The sequence below is a fragment of the Crocodylus siamensis genome, chromosome 2 (genome assembly GCF_052110815.1).
Source record: "Crocodylus siamensis isolate JL-2025a chromosome 2, ASM5211081v1, whole genome shotgun sequence".
Classification (NCBI taxonomy): Eukaryota; Metazoa; Chordata; order Crocodylia; family Crocodylidae; genus Crocodylus; species Crocodylus siamensis.
The window spans coordinates 38,280,207-38,291,757 of NC_143396.1; positions in this window are offsets into that span (position 1 = coordinate 38,280,207).

Here is an 11,551-nt window from a genome sequence, read left to right on the forward strand (position 1 = left end):
TAGCCAGCACGGGTTTGTTGTGGGTAGGTCTTGCTTGACCCAATCTCATTTCCTTTTACGATCAGGTGACCTATCACCTGGACAAGGGAGAAGAGGTTGATGTCATATATCTTGACTTCAAAAAAGCCTTCGATCTGGTATCCCATGATCACCTCTTGGTGAAACTGGCCAGTTGTGGCCTTGGGTCCACCATGATCCGTTGGCTGGGAAATTGGCTCTGTGGTCAGACCCAGAGGTTTGTAATTGATGGCAGTCACTCATCATGGTGTCTTGTGACCAGTGGGGTCCCCCAAGGCTCTGTCCTTGGACCCATATTGTTTAACATCTTCGTTAATGACATGGACATTGGAGTCGGAAGCGGACTGGCCAGGTTTGCTGATGATACCAAACTTTGGGGCAAAGCGTCCATACCTGAAGACCGGAAGATGATCCAGGCTGACCTGACAGGCTCAGCAGATGGGCGGATGAGAATCTGATGGTGTTTCACATCGAAAAATGCAAGGTTTTCCGCCTTGGGAAGAAAAACCTGCAGCATCCTTATAGGCTCAGCAGTGCTGTGCTGGCTAGCACTATGGAAGAAAGAGACTTGGGGGTCATCATTGACCACAAGATGAATATAAGCCTTCAGTGAGATGCTGTGGCTAGTAAAGCAACCAAAATGCTGGCGTGCATCCATAGATGCTTCTCAAGCAAATCCTGGGACGTCATGCTCCCCTTGTACTTGGCCTTGGTGAGGCCGCAGCTGGAGTACTGCATCCAGTTTTGGGCTCCACAATACAAAAAGGATGTGGAGAAGCTGGAGAGAGTCCAGAGGAGAGCCACGCGCATGATCAGAGGTCAGGAAAACAGACCTTATGACAATAGGCTGAGAACCATGATGCTCTTTAGCCTAGAAAAGTGCAGGCTCAGGGGTGATCTGTTGGACACCTATAAGTTTGTCAGGGGTGACCACCAGTATCTGGGGGAACATTTGTTCACCCGAGCTCCCCAAGGGATGATGAAGTCAAACGGTCATAAACTACTGCAAGACTGTTTCAGGCTGGGCATAAGGAGGAATTTCTTTACTGTCCGAGCCCCCAAGGTCTGGAGCAGCCTGCCTTTGGAGATGGTTCAAGCACCGAAATTGAACAACCTCAAGAGTAAATTGGATGCTTATCTCACTGGGATCCTATGACCCCAGCTGACTTCCTGCCCTCCAGGCGCGGGGCTGGACTCGATGATCTTCCGAGGTCCCTTCCAGCCCTAATGTCTATGAAAACTACTCAGGTTAGACTAACCTGCAAAGATTGAATCAATTCAGGCTCTGACTTTTTGAATGTCTGTCCCTAGCCATAAGTATGTCCACACCTAGAACTTTTAAGGAATATTTGTACTTGTATAATTTTGAGGTATGTAAGCACTTGGAATTTTGCATGGCTGAAAAGTGTCAGAAGTCCGGACAAATGAGTGAAGTTTCCAAGCTATGTACTGGGTAGTGGGGAGCTTCTTTGTAACAAACACACAACAGCTAGATTCTGACTCGCTCCTTTTTAAAAAGGGTCTCAAGCCAAAGAATTTATCTGACCCCCAAATTCCTTTAAATTGGGTTAATAATGCCAATGTATTTCTTTAAAAATGTTTTGGTAGATAGTGTAGTTTTAATCACAAATATCTAAAAACCAAAAAATAAAAATATAAACATTGCAAAATATGACAGTGTAGAGTTCTCATATGATGACTCGGACAGCTGTAACTTGCCCACTTCCTGGTCCACTGCTCTCAATTATAACACAACTGAATGTATCTACACACCATGCATCTGAACATATTGCTTTCATGTGGTCGGAGGTGCTATGTAAATACCAAATACTTGTAATTACTATATAAAACAGACTTCATATGCATTTTCCTTACAAACTACATAAAAGATGTAGGTTCATGGCTTGCAAAACCCCTTTTTATTTAGTACCAGAATAAATTGTAGCTGGCTTAGTACTAGCCAGGCTTACATGGCACTTTAATTTTCAAAGTGCTACCACACAAACATTAACCAATCCTCCTCGCAGCAGGTAAGTAGTATTTCCATTTTAAAGATGTGCAATTGATACACCAAGAGATAGTGACTTGACAATGGCAATACAAGAAGTCAGAAGCAGAGCCAAAATTACAACTTCCTGAGCTCAGACATTTAAACCATACTCTTTTCTTTTCAATTTAATTACAATGATATTTGATGTCTTTTATAAATCCCAATACTTTTCTTTCCCTTAGAGCCAAGCCTTGCTTTGAAGGTTTTAGCTCTTTTAATTGTAAGTTCCACACAATCTCTTCCAACTCATGAAGTGCTTTATCTTAGTAAAAAATGGTTAATATTGAGCTTATTAATTTAATGCCTCAGCATAACTGGTAACAAAGTACACAAGGATCTTTTCTGGAAAAAGAATCTGGAGTTACTTTCATAAAATTATTTGACAGATTTCATCAGGGCATCCAGTCATTCACATATTCACAACAGCAACCCTCCAGCCAGACAGTTACCTGGCCTCCAACAGCAGAACTGCCCTGTTTATATGGGCAGCCCCAAATCCAAAATGGCTGCCCTCATCAGGCATCTGGCAGCTGCCAGCTCCAGGCCCTTAAAGTGGCAGGCACAAACAGTGCCCTGCCACAAGGGCCTTAAGCAATCCATTTCTAAGCACTTGGAAGAGGAAAAAGTGATTAGGATCAGTCGGCATGGATTCACCAAGGGCAAGGCATACCTGACCAACCTGATTGCCTTCTATGGTGAGATGACTGGCTCTGTGTATGTGATATACTTTGACTTCAGCAAGACGTTTGATATGGTCTCCCACAATATTCTTGCAAGCAAGCTACGGAAGTATGGGTTGGATGAATGAACTCTAAGGTGGACGGAAAGCTGGCTTGATCATTGGGTTCAGAGGGGTGTAGTTAATGGCTTGATGTCTGGTTGGCTGCCAGTGGAGTGAAGTCCCCCAGGGGTTGATCCTGGGGCTGGTTTTGTTCAATATCTTTATCAATAACCTGGAAGATGGGATGGACTGCATCCTCAGCAAGTTTGTGGATGGCACCAAGGTGGATTCAGAGAGACCTTGATAAATTAGCGAACAAGATCAAAAGAAATCTCATGAAGTTCAATAAGGACAAGTGCAAAGTCCTGCACTTAGGATGGAACAATCCCATGCACTAGTACGGGCTGGGGACCTTCACTGGCATTCACTGGCTAAGCAGCAGCAGCTCTGAAGAAAAGGACCCGTGGCTTACTATGGACAATAAGCTGAATATGAACCAACAGTGTCCTTGTTGTGAGGAAGGCTAACAGCATATTGAACTGTATTAGTAGCAATGTTGCTAGAAGATAGAGGGGAGTGATTCTTCCACTTTGTTCAGCACTGGTGAGGCACATGTGTGGTACTGTGTCCAGTTTTGGGCCTCCCACTACAGAAAGGATGTAGACAAAATGGAGAGAGCCCAGCAGAGGGCAATGAAAATGGTTAGGGGACTGGGGCACATGACTTCTGAGGAGAGGCTGAAGGAATTGGATTTATTTAGTCTGGAAAGGAGAAGAGCAAGGGGATCCTTAGTAGCAGTCTTCAGCTGTCTGAACAGAGGTTCCAAAGAGGATGGAGCTAAGCTGTTCTAAGTGGTGGCAGGTGAACAATGGTCTCAAGTTGCAGCAAGGGATGTTTAGCTTAGATATTAGGATGAACTTTTTCACCAGGAGAGTAGTAAAACACTGAAACAGATTACCCAGAGAAGTTGTGGAATCTCCATCCTTGGAGGTTTTTATGACCCAGCTAGACAAAGCCTTGGGTGGGTTGATATAATTAGGGACAGTCCTGCTTTGAGCAGGGAGTTGGACTAGATGACATCCTGAGGTCCCTTCCAACCCTAAATTTATATGAGTTTATGATTCCAAGTCCTAAGTCAGTGTAATAATATAGATGATGCAATATAATGATAGGCCTATGCATGGAATATAAAAATTCTTTAAATGATCAACAGAAAAAAGGGTTGATAACACAACCTAGCACAATAAAATACACTTTTCATTAAAAACAGTTCAGGGCAGATTCTACATTAAAACTGATACAAAGGTCTAATAAAAAGTAGACCATTTAGATCAAGGTTTGGCGATCAAGGACAGCATACCACACATTTGTAAATGTGTTTTACATAATTTATTGAGATTAACATAAAGTTACAGTTTTGTAGACTCTGTAGGTCTTGAGTTACACATCAGCAGTAACAGAGACACCTGTTTAAATCTTAATATATGCAAAATTGCACTTGTTACCTGTGGGTAAAAAATGTCCTTTCAGTACAAGTTAAAAAGTAATTCTTGTTTCTTTAGCTGCATTGATTTACAGTTAATCGATTGCTGTTAAAAGAGCTTTTTATTTAAAGAAAATCTATTTTCTATTGTTTGGTCATTTTATTGATGTTACGATAACTGATGTACTGTTGCAACATCTCACTATGCTAGTCTTGCTAGGACCATGAGCCTGTGAATATTTTTATACAGATATAAAACTTTACTCAAATGAACAAGCCTATTGCGACTTTTCGTGCAAACACAGCTATGCTTCTGCTCAGGTTTAGGTCCTAGATTTGACTTTGAAGAAGTTTTTGTGATGTAGGTATCAAGCCAGAAGTCTACCAGCTGCTGTTTTAAAGATGTAAGATTATCTTTTCCTGTATAGAAAATTTTTTATTATGCTCAGTAACAACTTTGAATTTCAGAGTGACAGTTATCTGATGTATCATTAAAAATAAAATGTTGTTTGTATTGTTTACTTTCACTTGAATGACTAGCCAAAGTTTGGGGCCCTATGAGGTGTTTCCAGTTGGAAGGGAAACTGAGGGTGGTATCTTTGGTACAAGCCTATACATTTACAAGAATGTTCACATTTCTGTTTCCCTTAATGCGAGAGTTGTTGAACAACAGGGGAGAAGTATTTTTTTGGCTCCTGTTATGTGCCCTCTTCTTCTGGAACTCAGCCAAAAAGCATACACTTGATAACTCTCTCTTGTATATTCTCAGGGCAACATATGATGTTTTCCTTTCTTCTCTCACACACACATTTTTATGAAAACCCAAACCCAGCTAACCTCTTCAGCCATGTAGTTCAAATTCCTGAACAGCCCACATGTGCCTTTGTCAGAATTACAGTTACGGTTTCAAAAAAATGCTTTTGGGTGCAGACACACAAGACGTTTGCTGTGGAGCTGCATAATTAGCTCCACAGTAAAGACAATGACATGTGTGGCCCTATTAGGCCACAGGAAACTAATTAACTCTTTTGCAGGTTACTGCTCATAAATACAGGTACTATCCTGTGGCAGCGTTCTTTAGTGGGCAGAAATGCACGTGTAGATGCTGAGAAGGCTGGTTGGAGCCTGAGGGTGCTTTAGTGCAGGACTGCCTGCTAGCTAGCCCCACACTGAAGCGCTCTCATAACCTAGCCAGCCCCTTTGCAGCACATTGAGCCAGGTTGGAGTAGCCCCTTGCTGGCAGGTTGACCCCTGAGATCCCTTGCCAGCCCGGGCTGCTTTGACCCAGCTCAGTGTCCTGCTGTACTGAGCACATGTGAAGGTGCAGCACTCAGGAACAGTAAACTCTGGTGCAGTATGTGCCAGAGTTGATTAATTTGTATTCATTTCATGTGTAGATGTGCCCAGTATGTTTCTTGCAGTTCTTTGCAATGAAGGGCAGTGGTTACTTGTACCAGTTGCACATTTTGTCTAATCCACAACAATATTAAATTTTAAATACTTATCTTTGTTATTTCCCTCTTTAAGAAAGTCAGTTATATATCTTTCAAAATCAGCTGCTGTTAAAAAGAGACTAACCATAGCAACTGGGTTTCAATACATGGGATTTTGTCAGCCTGTGGACAGGACTGTGCTTATAGAAGATAAAGTTTTAGAGTCTGAGTTTGGAATTGTTGAGTGGTACATAAGGGCCTGATCCTGCAGACATGGGTAGGTCCATGGAAACAATTGAGACTATTTGTATGAAGTTACTCTTGTACAAAAATATTTGGAGGACTGGGCCTTACCCTGGAATGCTATGCTATTTATGTTGGCTTGATGACTTGCACATAAGTGGTCTGGGCATTTTCCTGGAGACTTACTGCAAATACAGGGGTTGGGTTTCAGTTGAGAGTCTGGGTAAAGAAAAAGATAGGCAGAGAAACGTGTCCAGAAAATAGAGGAAAAGGAAGCAGACAGCAAGAGAAGCAATGAAAAGCATCACCTTGAGAAGAATCAGAGGTAGACATCAGATTCTTCTGCTAATTAAAACACTGGGGCAAGGCTCTGAATATCGGCTACTTGCTTGAGCCACAGAACAACATCTATAAAAATGTTTTTATATTCTGGCCTTTGAGAAACAAATACTGTATCCATTAGTCCTTTACTCATCTGTTAGGTAAGTTTTAAAAGAGTAACATGGACATGTGCTGCTGTGCATGTGCCATTGTAAATTAAATATTGGAAACAATGCTGTATTGAAACACAAAAGGTTCTGCTTTATTTTAGATACTTACATGCAATTACTTCTGAAGTTAGTGAGAATTTGTGTAAGCAGAATTTACTTAAATAGTTTGCAAGGAATTTTCTATTAACAGAGAGAAGCCAATGCAAGAATATTGCTTCCATTACTCTTATAAAGTTCTTTATGAGACATGAAAAGATACAGAAGATTTTGTAAGCATTTCATTCAACTGACACTTCCCTCCTTGGACTGGGTAATCAGGTTTTGTTTAAGTGGGTAAATAGTTGAATAGTTTTCCCAGTTTGCCACCCTCACCAAGTACATATACCCCAACTTCCAAGAATTTTGCATAGACTAAGGGGGGGTATTGAACATTGTCAAAATATGCTCAATAATGTATATGCTAGTAAATTGCTGCAAATTGAGGGTAATTATTATCCCAAGATGATAAAACCCTTGTGGGATTATCTGAAGGGGAAATCGCTTGCTGCAGGTTGTCTGGAATGTAATCCTTTTCCAATTCTGAATGCCATTGTTTTACATTCATCTTAAAACAGAAAACGCTACCAAAGCTATAAGGTGGGTGTGTCATTTCAGACAAAATGTAGTTGGACTGATGATGCCTAGGTGCTGGTCAGCATGCAAGGACATGTAACATGAAGACACAGGTTAACCCTTCCCTGGCCCTGCAGCTACTGTCAAATTCAAGGCTTTGGCTCCTTGCTTGCCATATAAAATTGCAGTGATTATAGGGCCAGGGAAGGGTTAACCTGGCCCTTGGTTGTTATACCCCCTCTTGAGGCAGTGTCCACAGACAGACATTTAGGGACCACAGCCAGAGACTCAAGGACTTGAGGTCCCCTTCCTCCATTCTGGTGCAAACTCTTATCAGGTATACCTTGGGGGGGGGAAGGGGAGGAGGAGGATGGAGGGGAACAGCACGATCAGGGGGTGGAGGTAGGAGTTTAACTTATGACATGCCTATCAGAAAACTTGGCCACCACTGTCCTAGACTCTCTCAACTGTGATGGCTTTCACAAAATGCACCAATTTCTCACTACCTCATTAGACACGCTAAAATGCTGAACAAAATTACAACTCACTATATCGCTGTATCTGTAGAGAAGAGAGCTAATGCGCTAATAAAATTTTTTACTTATAAAGCTGATTAGTTTGTACATAGTGCCAAAAACCTACTATTATGGAAACCTTTGTGGTCTTATGCAGTTAAAAGTGATGACCTGCTGTAGACCAACAAATAGGACCTTGGCCCAGACATTTATACCTCCATAGATAAGCGATATGGGCTCCTCAGGAGCACAAAGCTCAGGGTCCTTTGCTGTTTTCTTGTGATTAGATAGATTCTAGCATTCTGTGCTCCTATTATTATCTGCTTCAAGTACTGTGGGAGTAAAAGAAACAGAACTAGGGAGTTATCCTCTCTAATGCATTTCTTACAGAATTTTGCTTGAGGTTCTCCAGTTCTGAGGCTACATCTGCTGTTATGATCTCAGTTACTTATTAAAGTCCTTCCCCATCTGAGAAGATTCCACAGATGATATTTTAAGGAATTCTGATGCTTCAGGATCATGCAGCTGATCTCTGTGATGGATGTGATGTCCCGTGTGTGAGGTTTAAATGTAAAAATTCTGATTGGGCTAAGGGAAGGCAGTTGTTACTCTATTTGGTAAGGAGGATGTTTTGATTTTGCAAAGTTGTTTTACATTTCAGAATAGGAACCTATTGCAACTCCTGTAGTTAAATGTAGTAATGTTCAATGAATGTTCTGGTCAGAGTACTTAATCTGCCTTTCCAAATTTACTTGAAGAATCACCCAGAATTTGTTTCCCTTCCAGCTAGGCAATCAGTTCCCTTTTTACAGACCGTGAAGGCCAACCCAGTTCTGCTGAAAGAGGCAGCTTGATAATCATTCCATCCCAAAGCATCTTGCACATTATGATCATCCATGTGTGAATTGCTGTGAAGGTCAAGAGGCAACCTGGTACTTAAGTTATAGGATTTAATTTCTGTTCTAATGGTAAGTTAAAATAAACAGGACCAAACAAAATTAAATAAAAACTTCAGGTTTGTCTAATATTTTCAGAACACCAATATCTGATGTCAGAATTTGGACTAAGTAATCTTCCTTCAGTTGGAAGGGATCTTTCTTACCAGTCAGCATACATGTGTTGGGCAAAAGAATAAATGTTTGACTGTGGGACTCAGAAGTATTTTTCAGTTGCAGAACTGAATAGCAAATGTAATCCACACCAGTGAGATATCTAATGCAATTCTAAGGTACAGTGAAAATTTCTGTGAATTTTATATTTTACAAGTGGGCTTATTGCTGTTTGGGACATAAACCAGTGCCCTATTCACTTGCCAGACACGGTTCTTTGGGTAAATCTGATAACTTCTATTAGACCAACTAAAATATTTGGAAAAATTCTTCTTTGCTAGCTTTCAGGTACAAACACCCTTCTTCAGGCAGAGGAAGCATCTGCAGTTGTTTGGTGCTCTTCCTGGATGATTTAGTTGGTCTAATAAAATATATTGGATTTAACCAAAGGACCTTGTCTGCCTATGTCTTTAAACCAACATGGCTACAACCAACACCCCTATTCACTTGGCAGATTATGGCAGTTCCGAAAATGTACCTTCTTGGCAGGTTGGTAGTGATTTTATCCATCTAAATATGACAGGCACTGTGAGAAATTTGCTGGGTTTTTTATTGTTTTTGAAAGCATGAACATTCTGTCCTGCTTTATTTTTAATGTGGAAAGCATTTGCCTCCAGAAGATAAATCTCTTATAGAAATGCAATTTGCACACCTTCTTCCTCTCCATGAAAGCAGACATTCATTTGCCAGGGCAACTAAGATACTTTACATATGTTCAAAGTATAGCTGGCTTAGTCTAATGAAATAAATATATGTCTAATAAAATAATAACAAATCCTGGATTAGGCTTGTTGTGGGCTGGATCTGGCCTGGGGCCTGGGGCAGCGGCAGTGGCAGTGGCAGTAGCTACAACAGCAAGTAGTGGTGGCAACAACTACAATGATCACAGCATCATTGGTGTAAGTGTAAGGTGTAGGTGAAGGTGTAAGTGGCCACGGGCAAGTGGGCTGCAGAGTGACTGAGGGCTGTATTGCAAAGCCTTCCCCTCTTCACTGTTGACGGTCATGTCCACTGGGGCCCTGGATTCAGTGGCAGGCCATAGCCATCACTAGCTAAATCCCCAAATCCAGTGGCCCACTAGTACCCCAGCGGATAGGGTGGAGCAGTTCCACAGGCCAGATCTGACCTGCAGGCCATGTGTTTGATATCTCTGATTTAGACAATGTAGATTCTGCCTCCAGCAAAATTTATAGTCAACACAGTATCAAAAACATTTATATCTGAGCATATAGAACACCATCGCTACTTGCATTAATGACTTTGAGGTAAATGTCATGACTTTTTTAAACTGATGACTCCTCGAGAAAAATAACATTGCAATAGTCGGTATTTGCTGCTAAATTCCATATTGAGTTTTCTCTCTCTTTTAGACTTATTCAGTATAAAATAGGTGAATTCTGAGACAAGTTTTTCCAATATAATTTCAATGTATGTGCATAATAAACAAGTTGAATAAGCTGCATTTGTTTAGTGAAATGTTAAATTTCTATCTTGCCACATGATAAACAGTGAGCCATGTGAAAAAGATTATTTTAATGGTCATAACTTAGAAAGGAAAGATTACAAAGGATTTTCCAAATATATACAACACATATTATCTTCTATAAATTAGGTGTATTTTCAGTTGTTCCTTTTTTTTGCATCCTTGTGACAAGATATTTAGCAGATTCATTGGAATCTGACAGAGCCATGCTGGGAGTGCTTCTTCTATGGCCTCAAACTTGGGATCTCTGGGCTGTCAACTATATGCCTTAGTACCTGTGCCACCTGAGCCTGGGATAGCTATAAGCTTCCCTTTTGGGCTTGCCTGCTGAGGGAGAAATGATCCCTCCTGGAATTCTGGAAAGCAAAGCATGGTACTGCCCCTCCATGGGACAGCCTCAGGTATAATCTGGTCCACAACTCCAGTGCATTTTGACAGATGTGGCATAACAATTTCTTGACCAGGGTATTCTAGGTACCTGAAATTTTTATTTTATTTTGTTTGGTTCTATTTATTAAAAGCTTCCCATTAAAATGATTGTCTCTTAGAACTTATAAAAAATCTTACTGAAATAAAACAGAGGATGCTCATATACTGTATCTGGATCTCTAAAAAGTAGGGCATTTCTATATTGAATGGCTATTTCACTCTAGGGTTTATCTGGGTGACAGGTACTACTCAGGGAAAGAAAGAGAAGGCAGGACACTGAGATCTCCAAACTTCAGTTGGAATGAATGGATGGTACATATTGGATAGCGCACCTGAGCTCTGGTCCAAGAGTTGAAGTACTAAGAGATTATACTCTGGGACAGGCAAGGACATGAAGTCCAACCCCTGAAGTAAAACCAGAAACAAGGGGTATAGTTGACTCAGTAACCAAGATGTTTATCAAGAACATGTTTCAGCCATATGTAAGCACGCTGCTTCCTTTTCCTTTCTTAAAGTAAGTTCTTCTCCTTTAAATGAAGATGAATGATTGCACATGAGAACTACTCCGTAGTATTTGTTTATGTCCACAGTCAAACTCTAGAGCTTAGTGAACTCTTTAATTTTGTGATAATGAGATGAGCAGGTGATTACACACACACAAGAATGCCGAGGTTTGACTTGTACTGGTCAAACTGGTAAACCCTCTTTAAGAAATTGACCTGTAGGTGTGCATCTGGCTTTTTTTTTATGAGATAATGAATTTATTTTTCATTTTCTGAATTGTCTTAGGGAAGCTTAAATCATATTTTTAGCAGTATCCATGGTTTGAGTCTGTCAAATCAAGTTGATATTGAAAAGCTGGGAAAAGGAACTGGAAAGAAAGGACTTTTTAATTGTAATTTATGGTGTTAATGTTTTGATTTTAATAGACTGTAACTTTGTCTGACTTTACACGTGACTAGTA